The sequence below is a fragment of the Lepidochelys kempii genome, chromosome 14 (assembly GCF_965140265.1).
Source record: "Lepidochelys kempii isolate rLepKem1 chromosome 14, rLepKem1.hap2, whole genome shotgun sequence".
NCBI lineage: Eukaryota > Metazoa > Chordata > Testudines > Cheloniidae > Lepidochelys > Lepidochelys kempii.
This window is the reverse complement of record NC_133269.1, coordinates 1,599,167-1,621,042: the sequence shown is the minus strand read 5'-3', so window position 1 is coordinate 1,621,042 and position 21,876 is coordinate 1,599,167. Positions and strand designations below refer to the sequence as shown.

The 21,876-nt window shown below is 47.6% G+C and overlaps 1 protein-coding gene across 9 annotated transcripts in view; it reads left to right on the top strand.

The window, feature by feature from the left end:
• Positions 1-21,876, top strand: part of RBFOX3 (RNA binding fox-1 homolog 3) — a 358,296-nt gene that overhangs the window by 190,109 nt on the left and 146,311 nt on the right. For 4 of the 9 annotated variants that reach the window (XM_073311011.1, XM_073311008.1, XM_073311004.1 and 1 more), the window contains one exon: positions 8,927-9,048. The exons of the other annotated variants lie outside the window; for them this stretch is intronic. The gene's annotated coding sequence lies outside the window, so the exon portion shown is untranslated. The remainder of the gene's footprint in view (positions 1-8,926; positions 9,049-21,876) is intronic. 9 annotated transcript variants of the gene reach the window in all.

Sequence of the window (21,876 nt, the reverse complement as noted above, 5' to 3'; positions counted from 1 at the left end):
TCTTGCTTTGGCAAGGCGATTCGCAGTGGTTCTTGCTGTTTTTCCTCCATCCCTCTTTTCTTTTTCCTAAGAGTTGTTGTCTTCAGTTTATCTTCTTAGTAGTCACTGTAAATAGTTATTCTCTCTCATCTGTCTAGCGGGGCGTTCTCTGTTCCTGGAGCTGGGCATGCTCCAGGTTTCAAACCCTGTGCATCCTGTGGCAAGCCCATGCTAGTGAGTGACCCACACTCCAGCTGTCTGAAGTGTCTGGAAGAGACTCACCTACGAGAGTGTTGCCAGATCTGCCGCCAGTTCAAGCCTCGTACGAAGGAGGACAGGGAGGCTAGGTTAAAGTCCATCCTAATGGAAGCTGCACTCAGACCAATGTTGGCGACAAGCTGGTTGGACTCCGTACTGAGTACCTCGGCGTTGGTACGGAGCGCTCCTCCTGTGGCATGGGACTCTCGACACCTCTCCCCTTCACGATGCGGAGAAAGAAGCACAAAAAGCAGCAGTCTGAGAGGGGACGTTCCCCAACCTGAGGGAGTGCGGCAGGGTGTGACCTTTGTCGGTCCACTCCCCGACCCCACTCTGCAGGTTGCACCATTGACTCCTCCCTGCTTGCATGTACTGTTGAGTCTGGTGCAGGATCAACTGCCAGCAGCAGGGGGACATTGCGGTGCCATTAACCCCAGAGGCACTTGTTGCAGCCAGGGACTTACTGGCAGTCTTGGTACCACCGGCACCAGTGGTAAAGACAAGCAGAAGGGAGCATGTTGCCCCAAGCTCCTATTCAGTACCGGGTCTTCTGGTACTGTCCAGAGGGAAACTGACCCTGCTGAGGTTGGCTAAGGTTTCCCTGCTGCGTCGCCATTTCCTGGACCCTCAGCACTGGCCTGTGGAATTGATGGGTACTGCTCCTTCATGGTCCCCGCAGGCTGACTCGTCATCAGAGTCTGCGGTGGAGTCATGCATTCAGCTGAGGGGCAAGTACCAGTACCCCGTCAGCCCTACGTTCTGGTGGATCCTGGGGCGGGCGTCTTTCGGAGTACCCTCTGGGTGCATGGCCCGGTGGATGGTGGCTAAGTAAATGAAATCAAGAAGGGTTCTGGTTATTGAAGGGGGTCTCTGCATTCTGGGGACTTTTCTGAATGTTCTTCTACACTTCCCAGCTTGGACTGGGATTCCACAATGTAGTGTGAACTCCCAAAGCTGCGATCGCTGACAGCCACATGCTGAGGTTTGGGGATGGAGGAGCAGCCTACCTCGAAGAGGCTGTTCTGCTATCAACCTTCTTTGTGCTTTGATGGCAGTAAATACACAGTAGGCAGCTCACATTGGAGCCAGGCGGCTGTATTATTTGCAGAGGGGCTTGGGGAGTCTCTGAGGAGAGCCAGGCCAACTTGCATATTAAAAGAGAAATTGCAATTAACAATAAAAAAATTAACATTTTTATAGAAGCCTTAATAAACAAAGAAGCAGAGAAATCTGCATATGCATTTGTGAGATATAAAAGTGACTAAATCAAGATGAAACAGTATGAAACCTCGACATTCCTTCCTTTCCAGTTAGATAGATAAACATAATATGGCAGAAAGAGAGAAAAACAAAGGAAAGAAGTGAAAGAAATGGAGTCATGAGGCTTCCCATCTACTGAGAGCTCCACAGTCCCCATTGCTTGTTTCCCTTTGAATTCAGGAAGGCTTCCCTTGCTTTCCCCTGGGAGCTGTGCTGAGAGGGATTTTAAAAGAGACATTGGAAATGTACCAGGAAGCTGAGAAAGGAAGAAAAGCCAGAGCATGGACTTTAACCCAGAAAGTGAATGGGAGCTAGACACAGTGTGTCCTGTAGGGCAAAGGTTCAATATTTCCATATGTCCTTAGAAACTCAGAGCCTCCCAGTTATGAACCATGGAAAGAGACTGAATGTACAGTCAGCAAAGGAGCTGATGAGATGGAGCAATGGGTTAGGAAAAAGCAGGTGGATTGACCACCATCTCTGTTGGTATATTAGATGTCAGTCCAAAGATATAATAGATGGTGCAAAACACAGATCCGTCCGAGAAGCCTGCCACCTCCATCATAAAGATATGAAAGGCTGGTTGACGTAGCAATGGTGCCTGTAAAGGCAGAGATGGTTACACCAGTGCTGCCTATTGGAGAAGATAATGATTTTAATACATTTTTAGTGCCACAGGTGCACATGACACTTTACAGTTAAAAAAAAATATAGATAAACCAGCAAACAAGGCCCCTTCCCCAGCAGTCTAAATGCACAAACAGGTGCCGTATAGTTAACACAAAGATGGCTGTACTGGTGGTGCCTGTATGGGAAGGAGTAGAGATGACTCTAGGGAGAGACTGTGGCCTAATGGTGAAATATTTAATAATGGACTTGTCAATCTAGCAGAGAAAGGTATAAAAGGATACAGTGGCTGAAAGTCGATATTTGACAAATTCTGGCTGGAAATAAGACATACATTTTCAACAGTGAGAACAGTGAACCAAGTATCATGGTGAATTCTCCATCACTGGCCATTTTTAAATCAAGATTGGATGTTTTTCTAAAAGAACTGCTGTAGGAATTGTTTTGGCGAAGTTTTGTGCCCTGTGCTATGCAGGAGGTCTGACTAGATGATCACAGTGGTCCCTTCTGGCCTTGGAATCTATGAATAAATTGATGAAAAAGTGCAGAGTGGAGAATTAGAAGACTGTGCTGCTGATTGGTGGTGTGACCTTGAATAAGTCTTTAGGCCAAAATGTTCAAACTTGGGCTACGTTTAGCTGCATAAATCTGTATTTAGGCACCTAAATACTGAGTTTCCAAATGTTGGCTTCAATCAGATGAAGTGATCTGTAGCTCACAGAAGCTTATGCTCAGATAAATTTGTAGGTCTCTAAGGTGCCACAAGTCCTTCTCTTCTATGTGTCCTGAGTTTTCCCTGTCTGTGAAATAGGGATATTTGCCTATCACCCAAGGGTGTGATGTTCATAGATTCCAAGGCCAGAAAGGACCGTCGTGATCATCTAGTCTAATGTCCTGTATACCACAGACTTAGAGTAAATCTTTTGGAAAAACATCCAATCTTGATTTTAAAATGGTCAGTGATGGAGAATCCACCATGATCCTTGATAAGTTGTTCCAATGGCTAATTGCTCTCACTATTAAAAATGTATGCCTTATTTCCAGTGTAAATTTGTCTAGCTTCAACTTCCAGCCATTTGAGTATGTTTTGTAGCTTTTTCAGCTCGATTGAAGAGTCCATTATTAAATATTTGTTGCCCGTGTAGGTACTTACTGACTGTAATCAAGTCACCCTGTATCTTCTCTTTTTTAAGCTAAATAGGTTGAGCTCCTATAAGGCATGATTTATAATCCTTTAATCATTCTTGCAGCTCTTCTATGAACCATCCCAAATTTATCAACATCTTTCTTGAATTGCGGGAACCAGAACTGGACACAGTATTCCAGGAGCGGTCAAACCAGTGCTAAGTACAGAGGTAAAACAACCTCTCTGCTCCTACTTGAGATTCCTCTTTATGCATCCCAGGACTTCATTAGCTCTTTTGGCCACAGTGTGAGTTTGGGAGCTCATGTTCAGCTGATTATCCATCATCATCCCCAAATCTTGGAGTCCCCCAACCTGTAAATATGGCTTATATTCTTTGTTACTAGATGTATACATTTTACATTCAGCCATATTCAAATGCAAATTGTTTGCTTGCACCCAGTTTACTGAGCAATCTAGATCACTCTGAATCAGTGATCTGTTCTCTTCATTATTCACCACTTGCCCAATTTTTGTGTCATCTGCAAACTTTATCACTAATGATTTTGTTTTCTTCCAAGTCATTGATAAAAATGTTAAATAGAGTAGGGCTAAGAACCAGTTCCTATGGGACCCCACTGGAAACAGACTTGCTCGGTGACGATTCCCTGCTTACAGTTATATTTTGAGATGCATCAGCTGGCCAGTTTTTTATCCATTTAATGTGTGGCATATTAATGTTATATTGTTCTAGTTTTTTCATTAAAATGTTGTGTGGCACCAAGTCAAATGCCTTACAGAAGTCGAAGTATATTACATCGATACTGTTACCTTTATTAACCATACTAGTCATCTTGTCAAAAAAAGTGTAATGTTTGTAAAGTGCTTCAGGATCCTCTGACTCAGGCCTGGTCTCCAGTAAGAAGATAAATCAGTCTAAGAGTATGTCTTCACTACCCACCAGATCAGCGGGCAGCAGTCCATCCAGCGGGGATCGATTTATCACGTCTAGTCTATAAATCAATCCCCGAGCACTCTCCTGTCGACTCCTGTACTCCAGTGCCGCGAGAGGCACAGGCAGAGTGGCAGCAGTTGACTCACTGCGGTGAAGACACCGCGGTAAGTTGATCTAAGTACATCAACATTCAGCTACGTAGCTGAAGTTGCGTAACTTAGATCGATCCCCCCCACCACCCCAGTGTAGACCAGGGCTCAGTTACGCTACTTAAGTTGACAAAGCTTAGATAGACATAGAGTGGTATCTGTGCTGGGCTCTGTCTATAGGAGACGCTCTCCTGTCGACATAGTTTCTGTCTTGCAGGGAGGTGGAGTACTGAAGTCGACAGGAGAGCACTCTGCCATTGATTTCTTGTGTCTTCACCAGATCTGCTAAATCGGCACCGCTGCATCAGTTTAGCCAGTAGTGGAGACAAGCCCTATGAGATATAGAAGTACAAAGCATCGTTATTCTTGCCACTGTGTCAGTGGTGCCTGTTGGTGAAGGGTCGTTTCTGCCAGCACACTATGTTTATCGTGTGGATGGTCAGAGAGATGTTCTCAAAATCTAAGGGATACAGAAGCCTCTATAAAAAGAAAAGGAGGACTTGTGGCACCTTAGAGACTAACGTGAGCTACAGCTCACGAAAGCTTATGCTCAAATAAATTGGTTAGTCTCTAAGGTGCCACAAGTCCTCCTTTTCTTTTTGCGAATACAGACTAACACGGCTGCTACTCTGAAAGAAGCCTCTGTGTTAGACAGAAAGGCTTATTGGCTATATAGTTGGATGAGACATATTGATCAAAGATCTAGAATACTGTATTGTCAGATGAGTGGCCACATAGCCCATTGACTGTGTGGCTATGGGAAGAGATGACTTAGTAGTAGCTTGTTGAGCAAAGAAGCAAAAAGAGAGAAATGACCCACAATGCAGATGTGTTGATGACGAGATGAACAGCTGGAGAGATTTACGCATCAGGCAGACACAGCCATGCCCGTTGATAGATTGGGCTGGTCTGGAGCTGCACTCTTGCTCTCCACCGCATGTAACAGAAATCCATTTTGCCATGCAGATGGGCCCTGTGGTATTTCAAATCCAGGTATTTCAGGGCTCCACCCACAGCCAGCTTGAAATAATACACAAATTGACTGCCACCCATGGTTCCTGACCATACACACATAGGTTTATAATCCTACCTTAGCTTTATCACACCCAATTTAAAACACCAATTGCTGTTTCTCCTTCTTTCCAAAAGAGTTTACCAAAAAAGAACAAATAAAAATCAATTAGTTTGATTCTAAGCAAGTTTTCTCAATTAAAATGTGTGATTGTATTTTAAAGCTTGCACTGTGGAGTTTTTAGTGGTTCTCTTGTATAATCTCACTGCTTCTAAACTGCTGACACCAATAACCCTGTAAATTGGCAGATGGTGGAGGGAAATCTACTGGCTTCTTACTTTTGTTTTTATGGTTTGATTTGATGGTAGAGTTTTTGGGTCAAAACAAGGAATTTCTTAATTGGCAAGAGAGAGAATTTGCCCCAATTCAGCGTTTGTGTAAAACTGAATTGCACATGAGCTGGTGTCTGGGAGATATTGTATATGTGGTCATGTATGGGCATGTGTGAGTGGTGGCTTTTCAGCTGTTTGTGGTTTGTAGTTGTGTGTATGAGATTGTCCCTTGGTGGTGTGTGAGTGTATTTCAGGGTCTGGCTGTTCAATGGGGGCACTGTGTGGCTAAGGAGCGGGAGGTTGTCTGTGTAGGGTGAGGGATAGATGCAAGTAGCATGACCAATGCCCTGCAGAATAGAATATTGATGGGACGGCATACAGTCATTAAGTCTTGGCATAGGTCGGTTCTTTAGAAAATGGCTGTTCTGTAGGAGGCGGATGGGGTTGGAGATCCCAGCACAGCAGCAGAGCAGGCTTTAGCTGGGCAGCGTGATGGGAGTTCGGGGGCTCCCACGATGGGGATGCTCAGAAGGTGGATGGGTTAATTATACTGTGCTCTGGATTTTGCTGATTCTTCCTCAAGTGGAGGGATTCTGCTCCCTTACTCTTGGTGGATTCAAATAAGTTTCTCCCATCAACTCCTCCTGGCCTTTTCTGTGTAACCCCCTTTCATCAACTTTGATTCAGGAGTGAGACCAAAACAACACTGACTGGCCTAAGTGTCCTGACAGAGAAGGAGTTCGTTACTCACCATGAGCCATCCATTATATTGTGAGATGGTGATCAATGGGCTTGAGTCTCCTTGTGTTCCTTTTGCACCTGGGCAAAGGGAGCGTAAGAGACTGCCAAATGCGAATGGAATTGGAAGTCCATGCCCTCGGAAGGCATGTGGTAGGAGACTACCAGGCCGAGGAACCTATCAACTGCTGGACATATTCAGCTGTGAATTCACAGCAATGTGAGAATACGGGGTAATCTGCGATCAATCATGCTAGCCGTGTTATAGCTTCTACACATTACTCCATTTGAAAGGACATTCCCCCCAGTCTTAAGCCAGCACTGACTGAGCACCAGCTACTACTATTTAGTTCAGAAAATAATCCTTGTAACTCTGAACAAACAGTTATTGAAATAACAAGTGAGGCAGTGAAGTAGGTCCCAGGAAGTGTCCCTGCTGCAGTCACTGGAACACGTGGCAGGAGCCTGCGCAGAGCTGAGCTGCAAGTTGTCATCCTCATCCATCCTGTTTCCTTGGGGGCTCACTGTTATTTCTGCGTGTGACACTGTGAGCCAGGCATTTTATTACAATGAATGTTTTGCAGAAATGAAACTACTGTACAAATACCTTAGTTCCCCAAACCATTCTACTTGTATGCGCTGCCTCCATTTCCCTGCAGGTACACAGCACCCCCTGAGACAGGAAAACCAGAACAAGCCCACTCTGCAGAAGACACAGGACACTGTGAAGCCCAGCTTCATGATGGCTCCTTCCACCTGCACCAACGGGAGATACAGGGGGCAAGGCCGAGGGAAGGTCAGGGCTGGTGCATTCTCTGTCCTCCTGTATACAGGGCTGGGGAGAACAAGAGTTTGAGGAGCTATTGCAGTCCTGAGAGTTCGGGGAGTAACCCCCAACCTCTGCTTTCCAGTGAGCTAGCTTGCTATTTTTACCCAGGTGTAGGAATCAGTTTGCCTGAAACAGAAGACCGATGACTCCCCTAGGTCAAAAGCAAAACAGTTGCTTGGTCTTCTAGTCCTTTGCTCTGGCCACCACACCCTGCATAGTATATTTCCTTTGCTGTTGCTGAGACCAGAAATCAAGCGTTTCTCAGTGTTGCACTCAAATTCCTCACCGTGCTTTAGGGGGCACTTGTTACAAGAGTTTATCCTGAGTTCTTGCTCCTTCTTGATATCTCCATAACATGCTTTTTAGAAGAGCTGCCTTCCTGAAAAATGTTCTGATTGAAGGTTCCTGAGGATAGCAAACATTGAAACCTTTTCATCATAATCTGATAAAGATATCAATTATAGAGAACACATGTTTTTATTATAGTCCCAAGACCAGTCTAGCTATTCAGTAGTGCACATTGTAATTTATAATTTAGCTGTCTTTAAACCTGGGAAAGGAGGGGACAGGCCTCTGCTTGCTTCTGTGAACCACATGCACCCCATTGTAACCTTTGGATTGAAAGCCACAAGTCACTAACCACAGGTGTTTTTGCTCAGGTGCCTACATTAATTTATTATATACATTTGAGTGAGTCATATCCATAGAGATTTGAAGACATTATTTAGAGCCAAGATACAAATGAGCGTAATTGCAATTAGAGAAAAATGAATAAAAAAACACATATAAGAATAAATGTAGCAAAGCAACCAACTGCAAAGTAACTCTCACTGAATCATGCATACTTACAATTCTATGGAGATTGTTAGAAGTTAGGATAGAAAACCAGTAAGTGGAGAAGGCACCATAAGTGTGTTTGACGACCTAGTTTCCAGCATCCTGTCATCTCAATCTCCCCTGCTAAGGATAGGTCTTGACCATCTTTTATAACCTTATTGTCCTTACCCCCCACTAGTATTCCGGGCCATCTGTGAGTTGGTCTCAGCCTTTTGCTGAGAGCAAAATACAATATACTTTGTTATTCTGGGAGACCCTCATTAGGATTCTGTCTGTTATCATAAACTGTTTGTGTCAACACATCTCTCAGTTGTTTTGGTACCTGACTGTGGTTTTGCTCCATGATTACAATACCAAAGAGAAAAAGGCCCCTAATCTCTGTAATTTCAAGCATAAACAGTTCTTTTGCAGTTTGCTGGTTGATCACAAGATACGTGCTGCTAAATCGTATAAGCTTAGGTCAAGCACTTATGCTGACTACATAAGCCATATGCTGGTTAGGCTTTATGCTAACTGCTAGGCTCTGTTAGTCCCCAGACTTGCTGCAAAGCCTATTTCCAATATTGATGCACTTTATTCTTCCCTGCTTGCATTTCAGCTTTAATATTCTCATCTTTAACATCTTAGCTTTCCTTGTCATTGAGATTGTAGTTTAAACATCAGCATAAACCTTCCAAGATCAGGTCATGGTCAAGAGTCAACACTCGGATGACATGAATGAAATAGTTACGGCTCCTCCTTGAAGCCGTTAAGGCAGCACCGGCAGAGCCAAGGCCAGCTAGCCCAACTGGCACAGTCTGAATCACCTCTGTGCCTTCTCATTGCAGGCTTCAGGCAAGGGCACACTCCTGTCGTCAGCCCCAGCTCAGCCCCTGTGCAGTGGTGTAGCTGTGGAAGCTCAAGGGGAAGCAGAATCAGGCCATTAATTATTCATTATTACTCGTAGATGGTAAGTACGTTAAAGTACACTAGAATCCTTTAGAGGCTAAGTTCTCATGTCTTCCCATGGTTTGGGCTGTGCCCGCCTGAAGGGGACCCTGGTCTGGCTTGAGGCCCCTTCGTGCTGTTGAAATACAACTACTGACTAATCCTAACATGACAGTGAGGGCACTGCAGTCATATAACCCTCACTGTCCCATTGTTTTCTGAGGGCTGGGGGGTGGCAGGGAAGGAACCTCCTAGTTAAAGGGGATGGAGCGCTCCCTGCTGGCATTAATTACCAGCTGTGCAGCATGGAGACACTTCCCTCTGGAAAGGCCAACCTGCACCTTTTGATTTTGCTTTCAAAGGCTTTTGGGAAAGGGAACATTTTGCAGTAAACATGAAGCCTATGACAGGAGCTGCAAAAGTGGCACTGAGCTGGGCTGACCCTGGTCAGGTTTTCCAATCTAGTCCGTTTTCTAGCGTAGTGTCTTGCCCTGCCCTGCCCTGCCCTGCTCTTTGCCTCCTCCGTTCTTCCCTCTGCCTCTCCCACACCTTTCTGCTCAGAGAGGGGAATTGTTGCTGGAAGGAGATTCATGAGGTGGGATAGGAATGAGCCTATGGCTACATTCAAAACCCCCATGACTAGGGCAGTCTACATGGGTCACACCCTCCCCACCGCCATGCTCTGCCTATGGCTTAACGCAGTGTGTGCTGTTGATGGTTTTAACCTGGCTTCCTACTTTTGCTTTATACCGTTTATCATAAAGTGAATGTTTCTTTTATTGCAAAGAGAAAAAATTCATGTCTCCCCGCCCAAAGTAAACCCAAATACAAATACATTTCTCTCAAAGTGCAGTCGTTGGAGAAAACCAAGGGCCATTCGTCAGGCCGACATCAGAGGAGCCGCATTTGCTCTGACAAGCAGCAAAGGCTTATGTTTTATTCACCAGGCCTGAAAAATACCTTCCTGAAGAGGGGACCATAAATAACCTGGTGTGATGAATATTACACAGGATAAAACTGATAAAGCAAGGCCCCTAAACACGAGAGATGCACAATGAGGTTAGGAAAGCACATGGTTTTCATTACAGCTAATCCTGCATGACAGGCTGGCAAGTACAGAGGAGAACTGAGAGAGGGGAAGTCAGCCCCAGAGACATTTTCCATCCCCCTAATGAAAGGCGCGGGAGTGGGAGTTACTATGCATGTAGCATTCCACTGCACTGTTTCAGTGCTGCAGGTTTGCCTGTGTACAGTTCTAGGTGTCAATACAATGCACGCCGGTTATAAGAATCACTGATAGAACCGTATATAGTGATCAAGCTACTGGGACAAAATCATTTCTATACCTGACCTATACTCTGCTTGTAAGAATCGAATCAAATAATCCAGCATGGATGTGGTCAGGGCTGGCTCTAGGATTTTTGCCACCCCAAGCTCCGAGAGCGCAATTGCCCGAGCAAAAGGGTGGCCGGAATGCCGCCCCTGGAATTGTGCCCCCCCAAGCACGTGTTCGCTTTGCTGGTGCCTAGAGCTAGTCCTGGATGTGGTTCTTATAAAAGGAGTGGACTGTACATCCCAAATGTGGCTGCCCAGGTTCAGTGAGCAGATGGGGCCCTGCCCGTCAGTTTGTAGAGAGATCCCCATTTAACAGAGTAGGTGGATTACCGATTCCTTTGGCCTCTTAGCTTCAGTCTGAGACATAATTTTCTATGTCAGGGCTCAGTCAGAGACCTGCCCATGTGGCAGGCTCGTTGGCTGCTTAGCATGCAAGTTGGGGAGCAAACCTGGGGAGGGATAGCTCAGTGGTTTGAGCATTGGCCTGCTAAACCCAGGGTTGTGAGTTCAATCCTTGAAGGGGCCATGTAGGGATCTGGAGCAAAAATTGGGGATTGGTCCTGCTTTCAGCAGGGGGTTGGACTAGATGACCTCCTGAGGTCCCTTCCAACTCTGATATTCTATGATTCCTGGGCCAGTATAATTTCCACCCCCCGTCCTGTCATTTGGCAGTAACATGAACTTGGATTCAGGGAGCCTCCGTTACACTCACAGCCACCTAGGTACCTCCTGTTCTGCATCACCTCTGAAGTAGCCCAGCAGAGGCACTGACGAAGGTTTGTGTTGGTGTGGCCTGTGCACTGAGGGCCCTGAGCCTAGCGAGGGGTAAGTGTTGGAGGCTCCCACAATGGGAGAGGACAAAAGAACAGGATGGATAAGGTCCTGTGAGATTTCCATCCCCCCGTCGGACTTCCAGGGTAGGCTGGAGATCTTGCAGGATTTGGAGCCATAAAGTCTCTCGGGATTTGCAACAAGATTTGGAGCCATGATAGTAGCCCTGTGCTCAGGGATACCCACTTCTGTGTGCTGGTTTCCAGCAGTTAACCCATTCTCCCCCCAGCCTTGCAGCGGGCTATGCTAGTCACTGCTTTGGTGCTGGGAAGGAATTTTTCCCCATACCGCCAGACTGGCTGAGACTGCTTGGGTTTTTCACCACCTTCGCAGCGAAATCTAGGGACTGGGTTTTGGGCAACAGGCAGGCTGGGGTTCTCTTCTTTCTGGCGGCACAGTTTGGACCTAGGTGAAAGTCATTTAGTTGTGTCTACTTTTCGCAGGTGCCCAGTGTAGGAACTCGCTGATTTGGGCTCCAGATCAAAAATGGTAACATAGAGGGCATCCCAAGAGCATCTCCTTACAAGTTGGGGGTATATGCCAACCAGGGTTGTGACACTACTCTGGGGGATCCACCCTATCAATGCACTTAATGGCAGAGCTGGCAGGGGGTTGAGGTCCCCCCTCGCCTCAACCCCCCAAAAGAGGAGGGATCCTAGCTAATAAATGTGGTGTCCATAGACACCCTCCCCTCCCCCCTGGTTGGTTGGCTTTGCCTGCATGGGAGCCCCCAAGAATTGGCAAAATGGGCTGTGAGTGACTGCGCTGGACTGTCCCCTGATGGAAAACGAGGATGTAATTTGACTAATAAAATTGCAGCCTGGTTAAAGCCCCCACCACATGACCTGCCTCTTTCTGTGCAGTGAGCACCCCAAAGGGGTGATCTGCTTGCCTGTTAGTTGTTCTCCAGTGACAACTTCCCATCCAGGTAGGGTGGGCACTCATGCATTCCCAAAATACCGGAGATTCCAGTACTTCAGGAATGGCATGGGCCTGCTCCTGCCAGCGTGACCTCGGACACACAGAGTATGCCAAGTTGCACTGCATAGAGAGGTGCCATTTATAAGAGCGTGCCGTCCTGCCGCCGCTGGTGTGACTTTGTACCTGCCACATGGGGGCAGGGTGGCACGCTCTTAAAAATGGCGCCCCTCCATATGGGGGGGGGCACCATTTTGAGGATCTTGCCACTTTGCTCCCACCAGCCTGACTTTGCATGCAAGGTCACGCCAAGAGGGGTGAAGCCGCGTGCTCTTCAAAATGGCATCCTCTCTCTGACACCAGACAAAACCACGTCCAAATGGGGGACAAATCCAGGGACGGCAGGAGTGTCCGGTGGAATGCCAAATGAGTGGCCTGCTTACATCTTGGCCTTTGGCATGTAAACGACTCCCCCAGCTATCCACACAGAGAAGGGACCTATGCCTAAGCTGGCGTAACGTACATGCTGAAGAAGCTAGAGAGGTGTAAATTACACCTTCTAGGCTGTCTCTTCACTGCCAGGTTAAATGGAGTGGCTGCACTTGTTAACTCCTCTAAGTTTGCCTAGCTGCAGTCAGAACTGCCCCACTGCGAAAGAACATGAGGTACACACAGTGATGTGCTGGCCTAGAACTCAGCTTAGAGTCCTTGAGGGGCCTGCCAGCTCCACTTAAAAGCAGCACCAGGCTTGAGTTCAGGCTGTTATGTGTGGACGGGACTTGAGTTAAGGGCAACACTCGAGTTATAACGCGGTTTAGCTATGCGATGAAGACAAGGCCTTAGACTCACATATTGATCTGGCCCTTAATCCCTCATGTGCCTACGTGTCAATTCAGCTGAGGGCCTGATTCTACCCCCAGCTGGATACAAGTTACTCCCATTGAAGCAAATGGGTGATACTTTACCTAGGTTCTTCTCTGACTCTTTTGCCCTTAGTATCAGGCAGGGAAATATGAACCCCATTATACAGGTGGCACTGAGAGTGCAGGGAAATGAGCCCAGATCCCTTGAGTCCCAGGCCAGCACAGTCCTTGCCCATGTCCTAAGGGTGGAGGGGAAGGGGACCAAGAGGCCTTTGAAAGAGCTTTTGGTGTCAGTTGAAGCGGGTTTAGCAGCGGTGTCGCAGTATCGGGGAAAAGCAGACGGAGGAGCTAAGGGAATGCAGATGCAGTTTGTGTCTCTGATTCCATGGGGCAGAATGCTAGTGGCCCTTTGGGTACCATAACAACAGCACCAGTGTCTTTTATGATGGCATAAAACCCTAGCTTTCATAACTCCTGGAGTGCCATGTTACCTCAGCAGATCTCCAGGCTGGGGTGTGTATGGTGTAGGCATGCGCTCAAAACCCTGTTTGGCTGCACTCTGTTCTCTGCATCTTTATCGCTTTGGTTGTAGGTCGGAGGTATATGTATGTGTCTGCACATGTGAGTGCATTGTGCATTAATTCTTTCGGTGATCTCTCAACTATCCACAGTCTCATAGTTCCCCCTGAGGGACAGCTTTGTTGCTGGGAGCAGTAAAAGTTGTTTGTTTCCAAGGCTGTGATGCTGCTGTGCTGTGAATCAGCTTGGAACAAATCTGAGAAGCATGTATAAGGTCAAATTCTCCCTTCAGTTACAACTCTGCAAGCCTGTGTCAGTCAGTGGGAGTGTTAGGGTGCTTCAAGCATCTGAGGAGGGGAACATGGGGGGAAGCTACTGGCAGCCTGGAAGAGGGGGTGCAGGCTGATCCCTGAATAAAAGGATCTTTCTGCTTTTGCTTTTTGTAGACAAACCTCCTCAGATATTGTTTTGGAAACAGCTGCCAGAAGCCAGAGGCTGGGAGTGTGATGAGAGGCTATGCCCAGGGTATGATGCTCTCTGGGGCAGTATTCAGTTAATGAAATCTGCCCTTTGCAAGCCCATTCCTCACTGATATGCATGGTGGTTGTTTAATACAGATGTTCTCATCTGACTTATTGTTCATTCAGGCATCCAGGCCATCATAAAATACCATAAGCCCTTGCTTGTCATGATTGTGTGTGGTAGGTCAGCTCTGGGCCAGGCAACATCTGGAGGAGGAGAGTAGTATTTATTTATTGTATTACCATAACACCTAGGAGACCTAGTCATAGAATCGTAGAACCCTAAAGTTAGAAGGGACCACAAAGGCCATCTAGTCTAACCCCCTGCCAAGATGCAGGGTTTGTTATGTCCAATCCACTCAAGACAGATGGCTATCCAGCCTCCTTTTGAAATCCTCCAGCAAAGGAGCTTCCACGACTTCCCTAGGCAGCCTGTTCCATTGTCCCCCTGTTCTTACAGTTAGGGAGTTTTTCCAGAGATTTAATCTAAATCTGCTGTGCTGCAGTTTGAACCCAGTGGCAAGCCCTCAGTGGCAAGAGAGAATAACTTTTCTCCATCTTCTTTTATGGCAGCCTTTCAAGTATTTGAAGTCCGCTATCATATCTCCCCCTTAATTTCCTCTTTTCCAAACTAAACATACCCAGTTCCTTCAGCTTGCTCACATGGCGGCATTCCATCCCTATGATCATCTTTGTCACTCGCCTGTGGATCCTTTCCAGTTTCTCTACATTGTTTCTATACATTGGTGACCAAAACTGAACGCCGTACTCTTGCTGAGGCCTAACCAGCGCTGAGTAGAGCGGTACTATCATCTCCCGTGATTTGCATGCCCTGTCTCTGTTAATGGAACCTAAAATTGCATTTGCCGGTTGTTGGGTTTTTTTTGTCTTTTTTTTGTTTGGTTGGGTTTTTGCAACAGCATCGTATGGGTGACTCATGTTGAGGTTGTGATTCACCATAACTCCCAGATCCTTCTCAGCAGTATTGTTGCCAAGCCAGTTATCCCCCATTCCGTATTTGTGCATTTGGTTTTTCTTCCTGAAGTGACATTTGTCTTTGTTGAATTCATTTTGTTGTCTATAGCCCAGTTCTCCAATTTATCAAGATCCCTTTGAATTTTAGTTCTATTCTCCAAAGCATTGATAACCCCTTCTCCCGCCAGCTTTGTGTCATCTGCTAATTGGATCAGTATGCTCCCTATTCCTACATCCAAGTCATTAATAAAGATGTTAAACAACACTGGACCCAGAACAGATCCCTGTGGAACCCCACTTCAGACCTCCCTCCAATCTGGCATCATTATATTAATAGTTACTCTTTGTTTGCGGTTGCTTAACCAATTATGTATCCACTTAATGGTAGTTCTCTTGAGCCTGCATTTCTCCAAGTTACTTATCGGAATGTCTTGTGGGACTGTGTCTAAAGCCTCGCTGAAGTCCAGGTATGTTATGTCCACTGCATTCCATAGTCATGGACCAGGACCCCATTGTGCTATGTGCTGAATGAATGTAGAATGAAGACCGTCCCTGCCCAAAGAGCTTCCAGTCTAGGTGTAAGACAAGACAACAGGTGAATACTGACAGATGGGGGAGTACCAGGAGACAATGAGATAGTAATAGTCACAGCCCTTGCTGCACAGGTGGGTGTTGGTTTGTTCCTTTTCATAGTGCTGTTTGTGTCTGAGGATCTAATGTAGAGTCTCACAAAGTGAGACAAGTGCAACGACTTAAAGGGGGAAGCAGTTTGGCCAAAGACACAAGGTCATACACAGCAAGTCAAACTTCACCTTTGGCAGCAGAATCAAATTCATTTCACAACTGGGTGTGGATTTTACCACCCTGTGAAGCTGTGTCCATCTAGGGCTTCTGTTTCCACTGAACTTGTGCTGCAGCCCATGGTAGCCTACTCTAGAGTGTTTTCTCTACCTGTTCTCACACCATGTCCCACCTGACCAGCAGCAGGATAAATGCTTCCCACCACAGTCCTTGTGGGGAAGGGAGGAACATTGCTCCTTTCCCCTCCGTCTCCTCCCCTTTCCCCCAGTGTGAGAATAAGAATGTAAATAGCCTGCAGAATCTTGCACAACTGGTTGGTGGCCCCTTGTTATGTGCCTTGGGACTGGTGATGTTACTTTTGGTGACTAGTACATCTGTGGCAGGGGGTGGGATTCTGTTAAAGTCTGCAAAAACACAATCTAAATAGAGAGTAAATGTTTAATAAATAAAACTCTGACCTGATAACAAGTGGTGTATGAGAGAGAGGCATTTTGATAGATTTTAATGCAGTTCTGGAAATGCCATTTCACAGAATCATTACTTCATCTCCGCACAAACTCTCTGAAATTCCACAAAATCCAGTAATAGAAGTGTCACAAACCTTTCCCTGCCTAATAAATATTCACCGCTTGGTGCAGCACCATGGTCAGTTACACACCCCACAATCACACTCATTGCTCCCATCATTACATGCAATAACTGGAAAGAGCAAAAACAAGTGCCTGGTCTCTTTATGAATTTGTGTGTGAAGAATCTCTGGCTCTGCGTAAACAGCATTAACTCCTAGGTACACCCCCCTCCTTCAAATGCCTGTGTGGAGTTAATGGCCAAAGACAGAGGTGATGCTAAAAAATATTCTGAGAAGGGACACTGAGGTTTGCTTCCAGATGCAGAGAACAGAAGCCACTATGGGAGGAGTAGGAATTTTCCATGGATATGGCAGAGTGGTTGGAGTGGAAGGGATTCAGCCCAGGGGGAAGGGAGGTTAATGAACCACTCCTTGGAGACATGGTTTCCAATTGCAAATGGGACTTGGAAGAGACAGAACCCAACTATATAGACTTTCCTGAAAGTGCTAGAGCAAGAGGAAAGCTGATCTGAGCAAAGCTGCATTTCCTCTCAGTTATAGTGTTCCCCAGGCTGTGAAATGAGGTGTCCACAGACTGTCTAGCCCTCAGCAGATCTATTTCAGCAGGAAGGATGCTCTTGTGGTTAAGGCCCTGGGGGGGGGGGGTCAGTAGTTCTGGGTTCCATTCCTTTCTGTGCTGCAGACTCTGCTTGAGCCTGGGCAAGGCATTTAACCTCTCGGCACCTCCCTTGCACATCAGTAAAATGGGGATGGTAACCCCTCCTCCCGACCTTTGTCTGTCATGTCAATTTACACTGTAAACTTTGGGGTGCCAGGAATGTCTTCTCTGTGTCTGGGCACAGCTAGTGTCAGGCTCTGCTTCCTGGCAGTAGTCCTGGTGGTTGGTGCAATGGTTGAAGCCAGCCAGAGGGTCAAGGCTGGGCTGAAGGGAGTGCTGAAACTGGAGTTGAGGGACAGGCTGTGGGTGAGAACTGTGGTCAGAACCCGTAGACAAGCCAACTCAGTATTGTTGTCAGAATCCAGATGCAGGCCAACAATTGAAGCCAGTTTGGAGTCAGCTCAGAGGTCTGGGGTCAGGAGATGGATGCAGGACTGGAGACGGTCAATAACAGGACTGAAGCATGGTTGGAATAGGGCACAGACCAGGCTGGAACAAGACTAAGGCAAGGCTGGGACAGGGGCAGGAACCAGATCAATGGTAGGCTGGAAGCCTAGGGAGTCTGTTACACGGAGCAGCAGTGGAAGGGTTCCTGGCTGAGTAGCGCTGGTGCACAGCCTAACTTGCAGGATGGGGTGGGGTGTCAGAGAAATACCTGTGCCGGGGGGTCATCAGGGATAGACGGCTGCAGCAGCATGCCTGAGTGATGAGTCCCTGCAGGCTCTGTTGGAAGGGTGAGTCATGGCAGCCCTGGTCTGGCCACAGGTTTACCTCCCAGCTAGGCTGTTCCTAGAATACACCTAATGAAGTAAGGCACAGTTAGCCCAAGCACAGTGTTTGAGGAGGCCTAGGGACACATTACAACCGAGGTGCGTTAGCGGAGCTCTCCAGAGGGTCGTACCCAGGGCGGAATAGTGCGGCTTGCATTGGTAGAGCTGTGGAAGAGGGACAGAGCACCACAGCTGTAGGCGGCAGGTCTGGATCCGCCTGCTTGGCAGCACGCCTGCTGTGTGCGTGAGGTTCACACAGCACTTGCACAGTGCCAGGCTCCCGTCATTTTATCTGCCTTTAACTTTCCTGAACATTCGTGTTTCCTCTTCATCCAATTCAAGAGAAATAAAAAGAAGGCTCCTTGGGAAAGAACTGCAGGGCACATCTTTAAAGGGCCCTCCATGTCTCTGAACAGCAGAGCATGAACAATGCAAGAAGCAACTCATTCACAGCCAGCCCATTCACAGGCTGCAGCAGGTTTCCACTCTGTAATCCCGGGCTTGGCGAATTCTTTGTAAACTGTGAGCAAACTTCCCTGTGAAAAGGTCTTTCCCTTTTCACCTGGAAACAAGGGTAGATCACACAGGCAGCTGAGGCGGAATGTCTGCAGTGCACAGGCAGGAGCCTTGCAATGTGAGCACTTATCTTTTTACTGCACCATGTAATTGCCGCCTGATAGTCTAATCAACCGTTACAAACACGAACCCTCAGGAGAATTCACCAGTGTTGTTCAATATGTATCTTCCCCCACCTGCTCACCACCCTAGGCTCTGTCACTCACCCAGATACAATCCTCCTTTGGGAAGGCTGCTGGAACTGGACTGTGTGTACGCTGCCTGGATTCACCAGTCTCTCCAGTAAAGAGCCCCTCGCGGTGGGAGCTGTGGAGGCAGTGCAGAGCAAGCCTGGAGCAGGCTGAATTCTCCATCCTTTCCCACTGATACCAGTTTCGTAATTTGATAGCAAGGGAGATGCAGTCTCTCACTTCTGAAAATGCGTATATGCCTGGACTACTTTGTCCCTCCAGCCCAGGGAGATGTGTGGGTATTCTGGGGGAATATTTCCATCTGCATTACTAGCCAGACTGCCTACGTGGCCTCCGCTGGAGGAGTGTTTCCGAGACACAAGGCCTAGGGTCTGGCCTGCAGAATTCCCAAGGACACGGGTGAGGAGCTTTGTACATGGAAATCTGGCTTCTGCCTTGGAGAGTTAAATTTGCTGCTCTTTTCCTGTCTTCGCTGCTATAGCTGGGACATGTTCCTCCCTCCCAGCCTGACAATGCAATCTCCTTCCTTCATTAACGCCTTAGCACCTTCCTCCTGGTTGTGTCACCTGCACAAAATGCCTGCTCACCAACAAGTCAGCAAACAGAAATTCTGGGGTTGCTTCCTAATCTAGGTCTCTTGCAGGGTGGTATTGTACACAGCTTTCCTCCTCTTTAGAGAAGGCATCCTGACCACTGTCAGCCTAAGAGATGGAGACATCTCCATCAGTGCACATCTCAGTACCTAAGGCTTCTGCCTTTCCTCACCATGACTTTGGAGCAGAAGGTGAAAGCAACATGTGCTAGAGCTAGCTGGAGTCTCCCACCAGTTGGCCACCTGTAGCTACTGACAGAAAGGAGTTCTGGGAAGGGACACTGCCCAGGCCCACTCCAGCAATAGCTTTGATGGGGAATGAAGATATTGCAAATCCTTTCTTATGTGACCCGTAGAATCTTTGTGTCCATGCACATGGTGTCCTCAGATGCATGTTCTCATGCAGAGGCATATTTGCAAATACATGCATGTGCATTCACATCAGGATTTGGTGCTTTGAGAAGAAATGGAAAGCACAGTCTGAGAGTTCCCTGAGTCTACCTGGCATTAGCCACCAGATGGACTGTCTGGCGATGCCCTCTGCCTGTCTGAATCTAGTTGGGAGTTAAAGACAAATCCCAGCCTTAAGGAGCCTTCCTCCTATCTGGCCTCAGTGCAGGCTACAGGAGTCCTCTCCATGGGCTTCAGGGCCCCAGCCAAATGCATTGTGCTGTCCATTGCCCACCCCACGTGCCCCAGCTGCTTTTCCAGGGAAGCCTGCGTGTAGCAGATTCAGCCTGTTGAGGAGCGCTGGGCTCGGCTGTGTCTCTGAGCGATTCTCACTCACACTTTCTTAAGTAATGATTTGTCTTTTTTATTTTGCTTTTCTCTCTTGGGTAAAACTAATGGCCCTGGCTGACATGACAGGGTGTATTGATTGGAGAGCGTGAATTAAGCAGCGCTCCATCTCGGGAACAATGAGAGCGAAGGTGGCGTGCTGGGTAAGAGCTGTGGAGGCGAACCCCAGCCTCGCCGGGCACTGCGTGCCAGGTGACATCAATCTCTGTAAAGAGCTTTTCAGCCCCTTCTCCGGTGCAGGTGATGGACAAGCCTAATTATGGCTGCAGCCATGATCTGCTGTCTCCCATCTGCTGTCTGCCATTGTGAAGCCTCTCTGGGGACTCAGCCTCCCTGATGTGGTTGTAGTTTATTTACTCCCTCTGGCCCTTTTGCCCCCCTGACTGATTGACTCAACTGCACAAATTGACCCCCTGTAACTGGCTTTTATCTCCTTTGTCCCTCTTGACTTCCCCACCCCCCTCAAAGCGCATTGATTTATCACCAAACTCCTTGCAGGTAGCTGTCAATGGGCCAGTCTCTGCACTGCTGAGCCACAAACAGAAAATAAAATCAAAATGATAAACGTGGCTTCTTTGCCCAACACTCCAGGTTAGGCAGTGGGAACGCAACATTGGTGCTTGCCCACATGCATGGCGCACCAGGGCCCTGCCTGTTCCTGCAGCCTGCATGTGCTTTGCAGCCATTGATATGACTCGAGGCTTCTCTGTGCCCTTGTGATCAGTTTGTAGATGAATCCCTTGCAAAAGTCCAAGGGAGTGTGTGGGACTAGTGCTGTCGCTGTGAATCTTTTCCCTACCACAACTCCATGTTACAACAGCAAAAGTTATACCCCCCACCCTCAGTGTGTCCATAAAGAAAGGAAAAATGGCCGCATCCCCCTGGGCATGGCTGTGAGGGGACTGCAGACCAGGATGGAGACTCATGGGAAGTGCTGCGTTTGATGGGCATTGGTAGAGCTGTATTGGGGAAGTTCACACAGCAGCTGTCTGCACTTCAAGTAAAAGACAATGTTGTCCAGTGGTTAGAATACTGAAGGGGCAGTCAGGAGGCCTGGCTACCACTGAGATCTTTTGGTGAGCAGCATGAAGCATCATTAGGGATGATCACTGTAGATTGTGTCTGGATTGTCTCTGCCCACATCTCTCTCTTCCCAACAGCCAAAACACACCCACTACAGGGCTGTGATTTCCCCAGCCATGTTCTGTATATGTCCAGAGAGGCCCAGGTCACTCCACCACTTAGCTCCTTGTGGAATTAGGGTGGGTAGGTAGTGCTAAGGAAGAGCATGCAGTCCACCTGCCAAAAGGGGAGGGGAGGCAATCAAAGGGCAAAGGCACTGAGGAGAAAGTCCCCAACTTTACTGAGACCTGGCCATTGCAGTGAGGCCCACAGCTTGCTCCCACTGCTGTCAGGACAAAATTGCCATTTATGGCAAACAAAGCAAGAGGTGGAGGGAAATTAGGCCCTGTCCCCTGAGACAGGAGGGTGGTGAGTTGGGCGCCCCAGCCACCATGTGCAGCACAAGGGACAGAGACAGCTCACGGGCGTCACTTAGGGGTATGGTCCTGAAAAGATGGACCCTCCTGCCAAGGGACAGATGGCTTGGTAACCCTCAGGCACTGGGATGCCCTGATCATAGAATATCAGGGTTGGAAGGGACCTCAGGAGGTCATCTAGTCCAACCCCCTGCTCAAAGCAGGACCGATCCCCAATTAAATCATCCCAGCCAGGGCTTTGTCAAGCCTGACCTTAAAAACTTCTAAGGAAGGAGATTCCACCACCTCCCTAGGTAACGCATTCCAGTGTTTCACCACCCTCCTAGTGAAAAAGCTTTTCCTAATATCCAACCTAAACCTCCCGCACTGCAACTTGAGACCATTACTCCTTGTCCTGTCATCCGCTGCTACTGA